The sequence below is a fragment of the Odocoileus virginianus genome, chromosome 4, assembly GCF_023699985.2.
Source record: "Odocoileus virginianus isolate 20LAN1187 ecotype Illinois chromosome 4, Ovbor_1.2, whole genome shotgun sequence".
Lineage (NCBI taxonomy): Eukaryota > Metazoa > Chordata > Mammalia > Artiodactyla > Cervidae > Odocoileus > Odocoileus virginianus.
The window spans coordinates 55,928,671-55,947,744 of record NC_069677.1 but is presented as its reverse complement, the minus strand read 5'-3'; the positions used below and the strand labels follow the sequence as shown (position 1 = coordinate 55,947,744).

At 44.6% G+C, this 19,074-nt stretch overlaps 1 protein-coding gene across 9 annotated transcripts in view; it reads left to right on the top strand.

Moving 5' to 3' along the window:
- MED12L (mediator complex subunit 12L) overlaps positions 1 to 19,074 on the top strand; it is a 340,418-nt gene that overhangs the window by 81,290 nt on the left and 240,054 nt on the right. The window lies entirely within an intron of this gene.

Below are 19,074 nucleotides of genomic sequence, written 5' to 3'. Positions count from 1 at the left end.
AATTACACTTCTCTGTGAAGTGTAATATCCTGCAAGACATCTGCACTGTGAAATCATTCTTTTGGACTAAAATTCCCTACCACTATTAAAATGAAATGTCCATTGGGCTGGTCTGAGTATATTGGTTGGGAAGATTTTTTCTTAGCCCTTTTATCATCACACTTACCATCTTGGTGTTAGTGGAATATCCTTCATCTAATTGTACATGATGTAATGGTTTGGCTTTAATTTAGGGGGAATGTGTTTTAATATTTGGCATATCAGAGAGCAGTGAATTAATATTTGTGGTCATGGTCTTTGAAAAATCTGTAGACAGTTATTTAGACAGGATTCTCTACAGAAACAGAACCAATAGAGGAAATTGTGTGTGTGTGTGTGTGTGTGTGTGTGTGTGTGTGTGTGTATGTATATATGTAAAAATATAAAGGGGAGAGAGATGTTTATTTTAATGTATTGACTCACATGATTGTAGGGGTTAACAAGTATGAAATGTGTGGGGCAGGCCGCAGGCTGGAGACACAGGGAAACTGTTTTTTTCTTTTCTTTTAAAGCCTTCAACTGATAGGATGAGTTCCACCCTCATTATGGAGGATAATCTGCTTTATTCAGAGTTTACTGATTTAAATGTTACACACACACACACACACACACACCTAGACTGGAGTTTGACCAGGAAATTGGCAACCATAACTTAGGCAAGTTGACACATGAAATTAGCCATCACAGATAATTTTTATTTTATGCTTTCCTATCAAGTGTCTCATTATTGAACTACTCTAGTAACATAGAATTTTCAGTAATATTTTCTCAACCTTATTTTGGGAGAAATAGAAGTTTTCTCTGGTTCTACATGCATGTAAAGCATGTATAGCATATCCAAGTTGTGGAAGCACTAGGAATGCAGTTTTAGCACATGGTACCCACCTCGAAGGAACATTCAATTTAATTTGATTGAAATATAGTTGATTATAGTTAGATTCAGGTATACAGCATAGTGATTCAGTATTTTTATACGTTATACTCCATTTAAAGTTATTAAAAAATAACGGCTGTGTTTCCCTGTGCTTATATACGAAGGAACATTATAGTTAACTGATCTTTGATTTTCGTACTAGGCTTTGAAAATGCATAGGTGGGAAGCAGGGATAAAACAACAACGGAAAACTTTGCCTTATCCTCCATTTATGTTAACCTTCATCCTACATGTGATGTGAATTTGTTCCAGGTTACTCTCTTTATACCTTCCCAGGTGGTTCAGTGGTAAAGAATCTGCCTATCAATGCAGGAAACACAGGAGACATGGGTTTGACCCCTGAGTTGGGAAGATCCCCTGGAGAAGGAGATAGCGGAGTGAGGTCTAGACCAGGTGTGTTTCCGGATTCATCATGAGAGAGTCTCGGTAGAAACTCCTCAGTTATTCCTGTAGGGCTCACTGATGGTGCGTCTGCCTGATTCTACCTGTTGACGCAGGTTAGAGTATCGCTGTGTTCTTTTGGTGTGGTGACCTGAAAGTCTCTTTGTAATAAAGACTTTTTATTAGATAAAAGGCTTTAAAAGTGCCAAGATTTTTTAATACACATGCATGCATGCGTGCTAAGTCGTTTCAGTCCTGTCCGACTCTTGGTGACCCTATGGACTGTAGCCCGCCAGACTCCTCTGTCCATGGGATCCTCTAGGCAAGAAGGCTGGAGTTGGTTGCCATGGGCTTCTCCAGGGGATCTTCCCAACCCAGGGGTTGAACTTGCATCTCTTAGGTCTCCTGCACTGTCAGGCGGGTTCTTTACTGCTAGCGCCACTTTTTAATTCACAGAGGTGAGCTATCTGCGGGGACAGCAGGGACACCTGACATTCAAGGTGTCCTTTTAGATTGCTGAGCTTCCTGCATGCAGTGTTGAGCCAAGACGGCGTGGCTCCCTGGAGGGAATTTTACCAAATTCTCCAGAGCCACTTCGGTTTGTGGTTGGCCTGACATTTAACTTTGCTAATGAATGAGCTGACCCACTGCAGGATTATATGCCTCACTCACCCAACCGAGCCAGCCTCTCAGGGAGAAAATGTTGAGTGTCTTACCAAGGACAGAAATGAGGTCTGATGCTTTTGAGTAGTCACACTGTAAGGTTCTGGGTTCTGTCTCTCACACGGTTGCCTCCAGAGTGGGTCGTTGAGATGCGCTGTTGGGATAGGGATGTGTGTGAGAAGAAATTACTAGAATGTCTATTTAGGTAACATTTAAAAAGAGTTTACAGTGTAAGCAACCCTGGTTTAAGTTTTATAGCGAACGTATAAAAATTATAAATAAATATGTGTATATGGCGGGCATTTACTAAAAAAGCAAAACGAAAGAAAATCCAGCTGAGCTGAGCGGCCGGGTGAGAGTTGTTTGGAGGTCGCTGCTCTCAGCTCTTGTAAAGAGGGACCATTCCCACATCGGCTGTGGGGAAGCGTGTGCCACTAGAGGGCACCATGTGCCCGGGGCTCTGCCCGAGTCACAGACTCCTTGGGAGGAACGTCGTGCTACCCATTCAAGAGTGATGATATTGAGTGTTGACTCAACTCCAGAAAAATTTGATGTGTGAGTGGTTGCTTTGTGGTTACTGAGCTGTTTTATGAGTAAGACAAAAACTGCATTTTAAATCCGTGATTCAGACTGGTCACCTTTTCTTAATAATCTACCAGAAAGAGTTAACTGGACAGATCCTTCTGAAATATTTATAACAAGAATTTTTGCAATATGACTTTGGCATCTGTTTGTGTGTGTATATCAAGGTACGTGTGTATATGCATGTAAGCAACAGTGGTTCATCTCTGTGTTTCCTCTCCACTAGGGTTTACTGTGTTCTTGACTTCTGAATTTTATTTATTTCTGAAATTCATGTGTGAGGTGCAGAGCTGTTTTGACCCCTGGTCAGCTGTGTGACTTTGAGCAAGTTGCTAGCAGGCAAGTGACTTGTGCCTTAATGCACTTTCTTGCCTCAGCTTGAATACTTCCTTGCTCTGTCTAAGAAGACATGAGCCCTTTGCCTTAAAAAGTTGCTACTGTTAATGCTAGTAATATAACAGTCATTATCAGTATTGTATTTGAAGAGCCAGTGTGGTGAAGCTATAATTCTCTGATGCGTGGTCTTTCTATACAGTGGTCCGGTTAGGATTCAGAAACACAGCTCAGTTCTTTAAAATACACTTTCCCTTTGCTGCTTGCATAACTTGTCTCAGTACTTAGACAACGTGACAGGTGACCGAACAGCCGAGCAGCCCCTGCGGCTGAGGTCCGCTCTTGCCCAAGTCGTGCGTGGGTAGGGGTGCCTTGGCCCCTGACTGCAGAACCGCTTCCCCACATCTCTTTGGGAAACTTGAACTTCACCCCATGGATTCTCTTTTCTCTGGAACTGCTGATATGGGAAATTCAGTTCTCTTCCTCTTGCGTTGGGTGGGGTGGGGTAGGGCCAGCTGTCTAGATGACACACGGGGTCTGAGGTTCAGACCTGTGTGTCCTTGGTCTCGGTATTGCGTGAAAGTCCATTGAAAGCAGTAATGCATGGGATGAAGGCGTTCGAGGCCTTAGTCCTGCCCCTGTGGTTGAACTGGTCACAGACTGAGGGGAGGACAGTGTCCCGTGGGGGCCGGGCCGGGCCATGGAGGGCATTATTCCCTTACACAGCAGCCCCCCACCATCCCCCAGTTGCCTCGTTGTCCCAGAGGCCCAGCTGCTGCTTCCGAGTTAGGGCCTAGGTGGAAACACAGCACCCGGAATCCTTGACGTTTACTCACTCTAGAGGGATGCTGCTTGGCTCTGCATTCACTGCAGTGTGAGGGTTTGTGGGCTGCCGTGGACAGGGTACCCAGAGGATGAAGCCAAGGTGACCAGGAAGGGGCCCCACTTTCTGAGGAGGGCGCCCTGTCTCAGCTTCTGCTTGGTTTTACAGACCCACTGTCGCCTGATCACCCAGCCTGTCAGGAGAACCTGGATGTGAGAATTTGTACGTGAACTCTCCCAATCATAAATCACTCTGCCAGCCAAGCAGGATGTCTTTGTGGTTACGATGCTATTTTATGAGTAAGATGAAAACTACATTTTAAGTCCTTAATTCAGATTGGTCACCTTTTCTTAGTAATCTGTCAGAAAGAGTCACTGGACAGGTCCTCCTGAAATATATATAAGAATTTGCAGTATGGCTTCGGCATCTGTGTTGGTGGGGGGCCGTGTTTGCTCAGATGCCTGTCCCCTTCCAGGCCCTGCTCCACGTTTTGTACACTTACTCAAGTCCTTGTCTGTTCAGCGTTTCAGAAGCGCTTCTGCTCTGCCTGCTGCGTGCAGAGATGACTGGTCCCCACCCGAGACGTTGCCGTGGGGGCCTCCTGAGGGCTCCAGGCCCTCACAGCCTGTCACATGTGACCCGCAGGCAGGAGTCACGTTGCTGACCTCGCCCCTGAGCAGCGGGGACAGAGGGCCCCCGGATCACTTCCTTTTGTGTGACTTCTCCCCTGGTTTGTGCTGGGTGTGGTGTGTGTGGGGGGAGTGGGAAGCAGCTGTGTCTCCGGGTGCCTCGAGGACACGGATAGAAGGGAAAGTCAAAAGGAGGCAGGAGGAGCGGCCTTTCGCTTCTCTGTCTGGGGCTGAGGAAGCTGCCTCTCCCCCGAGTAATGCGAAGGCCGGACCAGCTGCAGTGGACGGCGCTGCTGGCGGACGCACGCTTCCTCTTCTCTGCTGTTAAATCCAAACCGATGTATTTCGTGTTTGTATTTATTTTCTATCCAGGCTGTTCACAGAGCGCTCCCTGGGCAGGTGTGATGAGTTCACACGGGTTTTTTTGAACGGCGAGTCCAGAGCAGGCCTTCCTCCAGCTCTGGTCCAGGCCTCCGGGGCCAGTCCGGCTCCGCATCCGTGTGGCCGCAGGACTCTGCCCGCACGGTCTGCAAGGCCTCAGCCCCGTTTCTCTTCTGTCCCAGCTCTGCTTGTTCTGTGTCTCCTTCTGCAAGCGCGGGGCCCTGCAGGCCCAGGGCAGCGTTCCTCCTGCTCAGCAGCACATCATCAGCCTTGAGCACCGCGCCGGGGCCCGGGAAGCCCTTGGGAGACATTTACTGAGTCGGTGTCTCGGGTGCTTGTACAAAAGCTGCTGGGACCACGAATGGGAAGCAGCCACCCCTCTGAAGGCTTTGGCTTGTGGGTGTGAGGACAGCCGAGGTCTGTGCAGTATGTTGGGTTTTACTAGGGATTCAGGCACGAGAGGTTATGCAGAGGTGCAGGTGGCAGGGTGCTGACAGGACAGCTCTCCACCGGCGAGGCGGAGTCCGTGTGTTTCCTGGATGGCATCGCAGACAGTTCGCCTGCCTTGATGAGTCTCAGTTCTGTGTTTATGAAATGGGTATTCTGTCTGCTGATGATGGGAAGATTGCGCAAAACTCTATGGATGAAACATTTCAATATTTTATAGCTGGTAGACAGGTACTCAATAAATGCCAGCTGCTGTCCTGACCGATGGGTTTAGGGAGGCAGTGAGATGGAAGCAATGTGATCCCTTGGGATCTCTGTAGGTGTGCATGCATGCACACGCGCACACACGCACCCTTCTACCCATCTCATGCACACACACACACCCACTCATCTCTCACACACACGCATCACACACACGCATACACCCCCCACCCACTCATCTCTCTCTCACACACACACCTCTCTACCCATCTCACACGTGCATACACACACCCCTCTCTACCCATCTTGTGCATGCACACACATGCCCCTCCGCCCATCTCTCTCACACACACACAGCCCTCTACCCATCTTTTGCACACTTGCACACACATGCTCTGCCCATCTCACAATCCACCAGTCCATAAAGCACAGCCTAGACCTGTCAGCCTTTTTCACGTTCCTGGATTCTCACAGAGGCTTTACCCTCTGTAGGGAAGCAGATGGACAGAATCAGCTCGCCTCCCCAGACACTGTGTCTGAGTACCGTGTTATAAGAGAGGTCATGCTCATTTCAGTGCTTAGGGTTGTTTTTTTTTTTAAATGTTGTTGAAGAAGTCACCTTTTAAGGACCAGGAATCAAGACTTAGGTGTGCTCACTTGTATCAGACTCTGCGACTCCATGGACTGTATGTAGCCAAGCAGGCTCCTCGGTCCATGGGATTCTGCAGGCAAGAGTTCTGGGGCGGATTGTCATTTCCTTCTCCAGGGATCTTCCTGACCCGGGGATCTCCTGCACTGGTAGGTAGATGCTTTACCATTGTGCCACCTGGGAAGCCCTGGACTCGAGATAAAGAGGTCAAATGAGGCAAAAGTCAAGCGAACCCGGAAAATACCACAAGTCTGGCTCCCACTAAGGTGCCCCGGGCCGAGCTGTTTGGACACTTGTCAGTGCTGCTCATGGCTCAGCCGGAGCTTGTTGAGCCTCAGAGTGACCCATCTTCCTACTGGATGCCCAATGGAAGCCTTGCTAATGTTCTACAGCTGCCGTTTTCTTCTTCCTTCAATTAAATCTATTAGGTAACGGGCATAATATACTTAGGGGAGAAAGGGGTGTGGCCAGACACTTAGACTTTGCTGCTGTTGAATCTATTTAGACTGGGCTGGGCCTCTGGTTTGTTTTCCTTTTTTCTTCAAACTTTTCTCGGATACTTTTTCGGCACTAGGCACCGCTATAAGAAATTTTCGCTGGCCAGTGAGACACCTATTAAACAATGTTTGTTTGTTTTTTACTTCCCTACTTTACAGGTGCAGGAACCGAAGCTTAAGAGCATGGGTAAACAGTCTGAGCGTGCACCCAGCTCGCTGGTGGGCGGACAGGGGTGGGCGCCCTCGATGGTTCCGAGCAGCATTCTTAACCAGTGCGTCTGTTTCTTACGCTGTTTCTCTTTATTTGTGCTGTCTTTTTTTTCAGTTGTTTATTTTTGGATGCGCTGGGTCTTTGTTGCTGCGTGCAGGCTTCCTCTAGCGGGGCAGGCAGGCTCGCTGCAGGGGCCTCTTGTTGCGGAGGACAGGCTCTGGGTGCGCGGGCTTCGGCGGCTGCTGCTCGCAGGCTCTGTAGCTCTGGCGCCCGGGCTTGGTTGCTCTGCCGCGTGTGGGATCCTCCCGAACCAGGGCTTGAACCTGTGTCCCCTGCAGGGACAGGCGGCCTCCCAGCCACTGACCACCAAGAAAGTTTGAGTGCTACTGCTTTAAAAAACCATTTGATGTCAGGTAGCTGAACACGCATGTGTGAGATGTAATTTTGGGAAAAGGAGGGAAAAACCTGTGTAATTGTCATGAACAGTTCTCCATGTTGATATGGGCATATTGGTTTGTGGGAGTATCCTCTAACTGATTTTAAAAGCTTGGCAATTGTAATATCATATTTACCTTAGACAATCCTCAAGTTGAAAAATTTGGCCTTTGTAGGGTGTCACAACTCTGAGGCCAGTTCAGATGTGGATGTGGATCCTGGCTTTGCAGGAGAGTGGTTGGATGGCTCCAGCCTGGTTACTGGGCAGCCCACTCTGGTATTCCTGCCTGGAGCCTGGCAGGCTATAGTCCACAGGGTTGCAGAGAGTTGGGCATGACTGACGTGACTTGGCACACAGCCAGCGATCATTCTGTTTGTACGGTGGCCTTAGTGATAGACTCCACTTCTCATGGTGCATATGGTAAGCACCTAGTAAGCGCCACTTGTTTATGTTCTTAGCTGCGCAACTTTGGTTGTCAAGTGACTTGAACCTAGCACTGTGTTTTAGAAATTTACATTTCCCTTCTTAACTGTAGGTTTCTTTCATTCATCATAAGAGGCAAGCAGTAGAGTTTGTTGTACCATATGGTGACAACTTTTGGAAAAAGCCTCCTGTTTCAATTATTTTCAGTTTGAGAGATGTGGCACTTTTCAAGGACCTGGAGTGATTTACTTTGTGATTCTAATGGATCTCAAATGACTGCTATGACTGCTGTTACTGTGTAATTTTGTATTTCCAAAAACTGTTTTCTTTATTCATTTTATTATTTAAATAATGATGATTTAACTGAGGGATAGGAAATTATTTTTTTGGAAGAGTGCAAGTTAATGACAGTTGACTTAAATACTCAGAACAATTGTTTTAATTTTCTTATCTCCCTCCTGTCTTCTCAGAATTTGGAGTAGTACTATTTTTAACTGCTGCTTGAAAGAAAACAAAGGGAAGTCTTTTTTTGCTTTTGTGGTGTATGTTGTTTTTCTTAGATGTCACAGGACAAACACTGATTCTAAGGATGTGAAACCAAGAAAAGCTACTTTTTCTGCTCAAAAATCAGCTGTCCCAAATATCTTTTGGAAGTGTACATATGGAAATGCTCAGATACAGAAAGATTTTTTAAAAAATGAATACTACTTACATTTAAATAATACATCTTCTGAGTGTGTGGTTGATAATCTGAGTGTATGGTGATTCTCTTAGGAATTCTACTTGTGACTGTGTACAACAGGCTTATGTTCTGTTAGCAGTTGAGACCAGTTTTTACCTCGTGTAACTCTTGAAATTCATCCGGATCTCCATCATTATGTGTTATTATCATTACGTACCATATTATTTATTGGTGCTGTAATGTGAATGATGTTTTTGTCCAGAGATGACCATTTTGTTTAATGTGACTAAGAGTGATTAATTACATTTATAAACATGCCCTTTTAGTCTCAGATTAAAAAGATACTAAAGAGCTTTGTTCAGTATCTGATCTCAAGTGCTTTTTGTTTGCTGTTGCTTACAGTAATGAGTCATTGATTTTTCCTATCCTTTTTATGGTACTGTTTTATAATGTAGTATATTAAGAGGTTTTTTTTGTTTGTTTGTTTTAAAATAGTCTTACCAGGTACCTTGTAATTACTAAAGGAAGCCTGCTTCTCAGATGTAGTTGCCAGTTTTTTCCTTTTTTGTTAAAGGATAGACCTGTGGTTAGTTTCTAGAGATTATTAGATTATTGAGTGATTGAATAAGAAATGAATTAAACTTAACCTATTTAGTCTGTGTCCACCCTCTCCTAGGAAAGAAAAAAATGTATCAAGTCCCCCTTATGACGAGAATCTCTCTTTGCCTTTGGAGTGTCTTTATTACAGACGTAGGTAACGCCATTAATGATGATGGCTGCAGCAAAATTAATGATGATTTTAGTGTACGTATTTATGGCTGCACCAGGTCTTCATGGCTCTGTACCGGCTTTTTCTCAATTTGATGAGCAGGGGCTGTTCCCTCGTTGGGGCGTGTGAGCTTCTCGTGGTGGCGGCTTCTCTTGTGGCAGGACTTGGGCTCTGGGTTCTCTGGACCTTGGCGGTTGCGGTGCATGGGCTTAGTTGCCCTGCGGCTGTGGGACGAGGGATCGAACCTGTGTCCCTTACATTGGCAGGTGGATTCTTAACCACTAGACCACCAGGGAAGTTCCTAAATTTTAGTGTTTTGCCCCTAGGATTGGGTCCCGTGCTTATGAGGCCAGATGGACAATGCTGGTAGTTGAAGGATCTTGTTGTTCAGCTGCTACGTCATGTTTGACTCTCTGTGACCCCATGGACTGCAACACGCCAGGCTTCCCTGTCCTTCGCCATCTCCCAGAGCTTGCTCAGACTCATGTCCATTTGATTCGGTGATGCTATCCAACCATCTAATCCTCTGTTGTCCCCTTCTTCTGTTACCCTCAATCTTTCCCAGCATCAAAGTCTTTTCCAATGAGTTAGCTCTTTGCATCAGATTGGAGCTTCAGCATCAGTCCTTTCAATGAATATTCAGAATTGATTTTCTTTAGGATTGACAGGTTTGATCTCCTTGCTGTCCAAGGGACTCTCAAGAGTCTTCTTTAGCATCAGTTTAGTTCAAAAGCATCAATTCTTTGGTGCTCAGCCTTCTTTATGGTCCAACTCTCACAACCATACACGACCACTGGAAAAACCATAGCTTTGACTGTACAGACCTTTGTTGGCAAAGTATTGTCTCTGCTTTTTAATATGCTGTCTAGGTTTGTCATAGCTTTTCTTCCAAGGAACAGCTGTCATTTAATTTCATGGCTGCAGTCACTGTCCGTAGTGATTTTGGAGACCAAGAAAATAAAATCTGTCACTGTTTCCACCTTTTATCCATCTAGTTGCCATGAAGTGATGGGACCAGATGCCATGATCTTCGTTTTTTGAGTGATGAGTTTTAAGCCAGCTTTTCACTCTCCTCTTTCACCCTCATCAAGAGGCTCTTTACTTCCTCTTCACTTTCTGCCATTAGAGTGATATCCTCTGCATACCTTCAGCTGTTGATATTTCTCCCAGCAGTCTTAATTCCAGCTTGTGCTTCATCCATTGGCATTTTCCATGATGTACTCTGCATGTAAGTTAAATAAGCAGGGTGACAACATATGGCCTTGACATACTCCTTTTCCAATTTTGAACCAATCTGGTGTTCCATGTCTGGTTCTAACTGTTGCTTCTTGACTTGCATACAGGTTTCTCAGAAGGCAGGTAAAGTGGTCTGGTAGTGCCATCTCTTTTTTAATGAATTTTCCACAGGTTGTTGTGATTCACACAGTCAAAGGCTTTAGCGTAGTTAATAAAGCAGAAATGTTTTTCTGGAATTCTCTTGCTTTCTCTATGATCCAGTGGATGTTGGCACTTTGAGCCCTGGTTTTTCTGCCTTTTGTAAATCCAGCTTGTACATCTGGAATTTCTCGGTTTATGTACTGTTGAAGCCTAGCTTAAAGGATTTTGAGCATTACTTTGCTAGCATGTGAAATGAGCAAAATTGTACAGTAGTTTGAACATTCTTTGGTATTGTGTTTCGTTTGGATTGGAATGAAAACTGACCTTTTCCCATCCTGTGGCCGCTGTGGAGTTTTCCAAATTTGCTGACATACTGAGTGCATCACTTTTAACAGCAGCCTCTCTTAGAATTTGGAATAGAGTTAGAATTCTGTCACCCCCACTAGCTTTGTTGGTAGTGATGCTTCCTCAGGCCCACTTGACTTCACACTCCAGGATGTCTGGCTCTGGGTGCGTGGCCACCACTGTGGTTATCGGGGTTATGAAGACCTTTCCTGTATACTTCCTTCTGTGTATACTTGCCACCTCTCTTTAATCTCTTCTGCTTCTGTTACGTCCTTATCCGTTTCTGTTCTTTATCGTCCCTGTCCTTACATGAAATGTTCCCTTGGTATCTCCAGTCTTCTTGAAGGGATCTCTAGTCTTTCCCATTTTATCGTTTTCCTGTATTTCTTTTCATTGTTCACGTGAGAAGGTTTTCTTATTTCTCTTTGCTCTTCTTTGGAACTCTGCATTCAGTTGGGTAAGGATCTTACTGATTTTGGGATTTTGGGTCCATCCTCTCTCATTTGTTTTCTTTATGGAAGTTATTTCTTCTTGTGATTTCTAGACAGATAATACATGAAGACATTCTTGATATCCAGAAGTCCCTTTCAGCCCACAGCTCGGATCCTTCTCCCACTCATCTGCCCAAAACCGGGGCATTTTGGCATGTGTCCCCACCGTGGAGACAGATAGCTTAGATTTGACTCTTAGGTCTGTGACCTATTAATAGCATCTTTAAGACATTTAGCAAGTTACTTAACCTTTGGCCTTGGTTTACTCAACAATCATAGGGTTGTTGTGAAAGTATCAGAGCAGAGCAGACTGTGTAACGAATACTTGTTACATACAGAAGCTGAAACAGCCGTGTGTATTGGTCCATATCCTTTGGATACTTTGCTTTACATTTATGTACTTGTATATGAGCAGTTAACTACAGTAGGTTAGGGGGACATAAATGGGATTACTTTCTACAAAGTATAGGGTTGCTTTTTTTTTTTCCTTCTCATGACTGCTTAATATTCATCACTTTTTTTTGTTGTTTATTTTCTTCTATTCATGATGTTTTCCAGTTCTCTGGGTTGGTGGGAGGGGGGATAATCATTTTATGCACATTGTAGTAATCTTGTTGTATCCATTCAAGTATTTATGTTTCTTTCCATTGGTTCAGTCTTTTAGAATGATGGTGATGGTTTTGTGGCCAGCATCCTTGACTCATTAAGTTAGGAATGGGAGTGTTTCTAGTGTCTTACACTTAAGCAACTGTTAGAGTGAATCAGTTATTTTTTCATATTAAGTAATTGCATGTGTTTGTCAGGGGAGGGGAACAAAACATAAACCCCACTCACCCCACCCTGCCCAGTCCACCTTGTTTTTATCCTTGGTTTCATATAACATATTGCTTGCCTGACTCTGCGACCCTTTGGACTGTAGCCCGCCAGGCTCCTACATCCATGGAATTCTCCAGCAAGACTACTGGAGTGTCGGTCGCCATTCCCTTCTCCGGGAGATCTTTCCAACCCAGGGATTGAACCCAGGCCTCCGGCACTGCAGGCACATTCTTTACCATCTGAGCTGCCAGGGAAGCCTGCCTTGCTTTTACTCTTTGATTAACAATACCTATTGAATCTGCTGTGTGCCAGGGGCTGCAGAAGATACTGAAAACGGAAAAGACAGATCCCTGCCTTGTACAATCATCTCATCTAGCATGTGTTAGAGAAGGAATGAAATCTTCGGTAATTCATTCCTGTGGTTTTAGTTTCTGCATGTCGGTTACATTAGAGGACTGACTCGTCCCTAGAGAGATGGAGGTCAGGGCTGGAACAGTGGAGCGGGCTGGGAGGCAGGCTTCCTGGGGTGCATGTGAGCCCCTTGGGAGATTTCCTTGTGAACATGATGCTCCTTGTGCTTCCACTGATCTAGGCTCACCCTTGATGGGAGCAGCAGAATTAGGTCCCCAGTTCTGCTACTTTTGATCTCAACCTTGGCTTTCTCATCAGTAAAATAGGAATTGCAACACCTCCTTCAGAGTTTGTTTTTAAGATTGAAATGCTGTCTGAAAAACACCCAGTGTCTGCTGAGTAAATGTGTTCAGTCATTACTACTGCTATCACTGTGGTTGGGAGGTTACAGTTGTTAATATTCTTTTGCCATGGTCATGTTTTAATTGGTATCAGGGCTAGGTCCCACATTCTTGACCCTGGGTGGTGGTTTAGTAAGTCGTGTCTGACTCTCTCGCTACCCGTGGACTGTAGCCCACCAGGCTTCTCTGTCCCTGGGATTTCCTAGGCAAGAGTACTGGGGTTGGTTGCCATTTACTTCTTGAAGGGATCTTCCTGACCCAGGGATTGAACCCACATCTCCTGCATCAGCAGGTGGGGTCTTCACCACTGAGCCGCCAGGAAAGGCCTCTCGCCCCCGTAGTTCGGTGCTCTTTCTCCGACTGTGACTTTGTGAGTCAGGGCTCATTTTCTCCGTGTCTCTCTCCCGGTCTGGTGTATCCTGCTTGCCTGTGTGTAGTGATAGGTTCGGAGAAGACAGTGGCAACCCACTCCAGTGCTCTTGCCTGGAAAATCCCATGGACGGAGGAGCCTGGTAGGCTGCAGTCCATGGGGTCGCGAAGAGTCAGACATGACTGAGCAACTTCACTTTCACTTTTCACTTATCACATGGAAATAAATATTTTTGCCCAGGGCAACAGAATACTGTGATGCTGGAAGCACCAAGAGTGTGGGTGGGAGAGCCCAGAGAAGCTCAGAGCCATCGTGCACCTGGGGGCGGGTCGAGATGACCTTCCAGGTTCTTTTAACACAGAGTTGTTCTACTTACGGTGTGATGGAAGAACCCAAATGATGTTTTTGGCCAACCCAGTAGTTTATTGGGCTTCTCTGGTGACTTCAGTGGTATAGAATCTGTCTACCAATGCAGGAGACAGAAGAGATGCAGGTTCGATCTCTGGGTTGGGAAGATCCCCTGGAGGAGGGCATGGCAACCCACTCTAGTATTCTTGCCTGGAGAATTCCATGAACAGAGGAGCCTGGTTGGCTACAATCCATGGGGCTGAAAAGAGCTGGACTCGATTGAAACAAGTAGGGAAAACCTCAGATGTGCAGATGACACCACCCTCAAGGCAGAAAGCAAAGAGGAACTAGAGAGATTCCTGATGAAAGTGAGAGGAGAGTGAAAAAGTTGGCTTAAGACTCAACATTCAGAAAACTAAGATCATGGCATCTGGTCCCATCACTTCATGGGAAATTGATGGGGAAAGAGTGGAAACAGTGACAGATTTTATTTTTAGGGCTCCAAAATCACTGCAGATGGTGACTAAATCCATGAAATGAAACGATGATTACTCCTTGGAAGAAAAGTCATGACCAACGTAGACACTAGTTCAAAGGTATGGTTTTTCCAGTAGTCGTGTATGAATGTGAGAGTTGGATGATAAAGAAAGCTCAGTGCCAAAGAATTGATGCTTTTGAACTGTGGTGTTGGAGAAGACTCTTGAGAGTCCCTTGGACAGCAAGGAGATCTAACCAGTCCATCCTAAAGGAGATTAGTCCTGAATATTCATTGGAAGGACTGATGATGAAGCTGTAACTCCAATACTTTTGGCCACCTGATGTGAAGAACTGTCTCATTTGAAAGACGCTGATGCTGGGAAAGAGTGAAGGTGGGAGGAGAAGGGGATGACAGAGGATGAGATGGTTGGATGGCATCACCGACTCAATGGACATGAGTTTGAGTAAACTCTGGGAGTTGGTGATGGACAAGGAGGCCTGGTGTGCTGTAGTCTATGGGGCCACAAGGAGTTGGACGTGACTGGGAGACTGAACTGAACTGTGCTGAGGCCTTTTATCCTCCAGAATGTTTCACAAGACTGAGCAGAGAGCAGTGCATGTAGTAAGTCCCTGGTAGAGTGATTTTTTTTTTCCCTTGTGTTGAAAGAATTGCCCCAAGTCTTCACTGCCCATCAAAGACCCAAATCCAGAACGTCACACTGAAGACGAGAGGGTGGGGCACTCCAATTAATAACCCGTTCCTTGAACCACTTGGGGCAGGAGAAGGAACAGTACCCCCAGAAGAAGCAGGAGTGCTGATCCCAGACAACGGGGAGAATGGTGGGTGGGCCGAGCTGACACCTCGTCTGAGGTTGAGAACTTCCCTTCTTGGGAGGATGTGAGCTTTGTAGTAGTCGTGTACCTCTGACTTCCCCTTTCCTGTGTTCCGCTGCAAGCCTGTCTTGTCTGCCTTTCCTATTTATGCATCTTTGCGTAGATATTGAAATATTGCTCTTTGCCGCAGAAAAATAAAAACACAGCAGCCATCACAAAAGTTCCGCTAGTTCCTCTGCTGAGAGCAGGTGCTCTGACCCCTGAGTGCTCTGTGTGGGCCTTTCTCTGATCTGATCCATTAGGTGCCTCTTGCAAACTCTGGAGGGAAAGTTGGTCAATTTTGGGAGCTGGGAGGGGGGGAGTGTCTTGGTATCATGCTTCATGGTTGTCTGGAAGTCTCAAAAGTTTTTACTTTAAGATAATTTCCTTGGGCTGTATTCTTGAGATTGATTGCAGCAAATAATATGAACATTTTAAAGACTCTTGTTTTATAGTAGAAATTAAGTCCAAAGAGAAAATAACCAGTTTTTATTTGTACAAAGTAATACATGAGACTGTATGTGTCTGGTGCCTAGAAGTCCTGGTGGCAATACGTATTTATTGATGAGTTAGTAAGTAAATGAATTAGTGAGGCTACTACCTATTCTGGGGTTCTCTTTGGTGAGTTATCATTGAACTCTTTCTCTTAGGTTTGTAATTTTGTTTGTTGTAGCCTTCCTATAATTGCCATTTAACCAGCAGTCCTCTGCCCCTGTGATTCTTCGAAGCTCCACATTACTTTAAAAAAAAAAGAACTTACAGTCGCTTTACAATGAGTGTTTCTACCGTACAGCAAAGTGAGCAACTGTGCTCTGCTTTCTGGGTGTCTGTCCCATTTCAGTCACCACAGAGCATCACTTTGCATAGATTTCTCTGTGCTTTGAGTAGATCCTCATTAGTTGATCTATTTTATACATAGTGTCAGCACTCTGTGTACAAGTCAGTGCTAGCCTCTCAATTCACCCAGTCCCCTTGGTGTTCGTTATGTTTGTTCTCTGTGTCTCTGTCTCTATTTCTGCTTTGCGAATAAGATCATCCAGAGAAAAACATAATTGGAAAAAACACGCACCCCAGTGTTCACCCCAGTGCCGCTGCTGTAACAAGTTATCAAATGTCTAGTGGCTTAAAACAGCACAAATTTACCCTTTTGTGGTTCTGGAGGTTAAGATCTTGAAAGAAAGTGTTAGTAGCTCAGTCGTGTCCGACTCTTCGTGACCCCATGGACTGTACAGTCCGTGGAATTCTGCAGGCCAGAACACTGGAGTGGGTAGCCTCCCCTTTCTCCAGGGGATCTTCCCGACCCAGGTCTCTTGCATTGCAGGTGGATTCTTTACCAGCTGAGCCACAAGGGGATCTCGATTATGATCTCACTGGGCTCTCGTCAAGGGGTCCGCCGTCTTGTGTTCTTTACACGGGCTTTTGGGAGAAATCGTTTCCTTCTGTTTTCCAGGCTCTAGAGATCACCGACATTCCTTTTTTGTGTCACCTTGCTCCATCTGCAGAATCAACAAAGTGGCCCCTTCACATCTCTCCCTGCCTCTGAGTCCTGTTTCCGTGGTCGCATGTCTAACTGACTCTCCTGCTTTCCAGTTTCCTTTAAAAGCTCCCCTGTGATTACCTTGGGCCCGCCCACATCTTCTGGGGGAATCCCCTCTTCCTAGGCTCTTATCTCAATCACAGCTATTACACAATCCCTTTTTTTCATTTACAGTAACAAACTCACACATCCTGAGCTTAGGACATGCACATCTTTAGGGTGGAGGATTATTCTGCCTACCATATACTTATTTCTCCTTTTGTTCTTCTCAGTTTTTTAAATTCCATTTTTTTCCTTCTCTCTCCCTCTCTCTCTTTTTTTTTTTTTTTGGCTTGCCACTGGACTTACGGAATTCTAGTTCCCCAACAAGGGATTGAACCTGAAACTGGGTCCCATCAGTGAAAGCACAGAGTCCTGACCCTTGGACCACCCCTATTCATCTCGGTTTTGAAATTTAACTATTCCTCAAGCCTTTTCTTGAAAACCACTTTCTGAAACGAACAACTAATGATTTCCTTCCATCTTTTCTCTCTGCTTCTGTTAAATGTTTTTGGCTTTCTGAGATGATTTTTATTTTTTTTTAATGCATCCAAATTATTTATATACATGTATGACTGTCGTACTTAGGTGCCATATCATTGAACACAGGTTTAGTTCTTATCTTAGCTGCTAAATTAACTCAAATTTTTGCCTTGAAGTTATTTTGTTTTAAAATAGTATTTATTAAATTTCATTTGACTTATTGATTGTTTTAAAGAAGAGGTGCTTCATATTTTTAGACATTTGTTTACAGGATAAAAATGCATTTCAACTTCCCCTATTTGAAGTCATGATGTTCTATTGACAATTACTCAAATTAACTTGTAATATAGCATCAGGCAGGCAAATTGAAGCCGTCCTCTAATAATTTTCTAAAAATTCTTTAGAGCAGAGCATTGCTGGGGCTGGGGGTGATGGGTATCTGTCTGTATGCCTATTGAACATGTCTGGTGGGGTGTACCCTGGGGCTGGTGTTCAGAGTCAAATAAGCAGGAGCTCCTCCTTATTTTTGATAAGCAGAATCTAGAAAAGACCTCTTGCTAAAACCACTTAAAATGTAAATCAAAATTTTCTGTAAATATGGGGGTAGGAGGATGTTTGAATGGGAAGTTACCTTGGAAAGTAATGCTAAATTTTAAAAATTCATGTTATAACAATTTTTCAGTAGTAAAGAACAAAATGCTTTATGACTCAAATATATAAATATATATGTAATTATTCATATTGCAGAGATAGTTTGCTTTCTCTGCAGGTTGGTATAATATCACCTGATTTTCCAATATGATCTTCTTCTAAGTCATTAAACTTTTTTAATGTCTTACTGTTTCTTTTAAAATTGGCACCTACTGAGCCTGCCTCTTATTCCTCCACTCCAACATCCTAAGGAAAGAGTGGCACCCTTTGGCAGGCTGTTTGATATTCAGAAAGGAGTGGACTTTTTGGAATCTGTCCAGTGTTGGAAAATACTTATTGGTAAAATAGATTTTGAGATGTATAACTTTTTATGGGCACAAACTGATTAAAATTTTATATTTTAAACCTCATCTTTTAGCAGCGTTTCTCCCTGATTTTCTTAATTCCTAATGATTATGTTTTCAGGCCACTCGCTGCAGTGAGTAGACTGCAGGCCTGTTTCTTCATGTTTGTATCTTGGTGTCTATAAACTAGCATAGATGGATGCTCATTGCCTATGAGGGGCTTCCCTGGTAGCTCAGCTGGTAAAAAAAAAATCCACCTGCGATGCCGGAGACCTGGGTTCAGTTCCTGGGTTGAGAAGATCCGCTGGAGAAGGGATAGGCTACCCACTCCCGCATTCTTGGGCTTCCCTTGTGGCTTAGCTGGTAAAGAATCCGCCTGCGATGCGGGAGACCTGGGTTCAGTTCCTTGGTTGAGAAGATCCGCTGGAGAAGGGATAGGCTACCCACTCCCTCATTCTTGGGCTCCCCTGGTGGCTCAGCTGGTACAGAACCTGCCCGCGGTGCGGGAGGCCTGGGCTCGGTTGCCCATGCGACATAGAAGCGCAGGCGCCTGGCCTCGGTCACTTCCTGCCCCCACCTTCAGAGCAGTTTACTGCTCTACAGTGAGTTCCCTTTTCTGCTTTTCCCTCTAGAGGTTAAACTTTTTGAGAACAAGGGCCAGATCTTTAAAATTTTGATTTCCTCAAAGACTAGCATATCCTGGGTGCTTAATAAGTGTTCTTAGAAATGAATTCTCTTTTACTTAAGACTGATTTTCTAGCATATTCCTGCCCCAAACCAGTGGTTTCTATATATGTTAAAAAGAAGTCTTTTCCTTTATAATTTCTCTTCTATGCATTTCCAGGTCAAGCAGAGCCTGTTACTTAAGTTGAGTGAGTCAGTTATTCTTTGGTAGCACATTTTCATTTTGTTTGATGCAGAGGGAAAATAAAAAACTTTGTAAATGTAGACATGATGCACATTGCTGACGAATTTATTTAAAACTGTTGGCTTTATTTTTAAAGTAAGTTTTTTTATTTTCAATATTATAAAGCTAAGCGTGCAGTGCATCACTGCATTTACATTTATATTTTTGCTTTTCCTGAGATTAG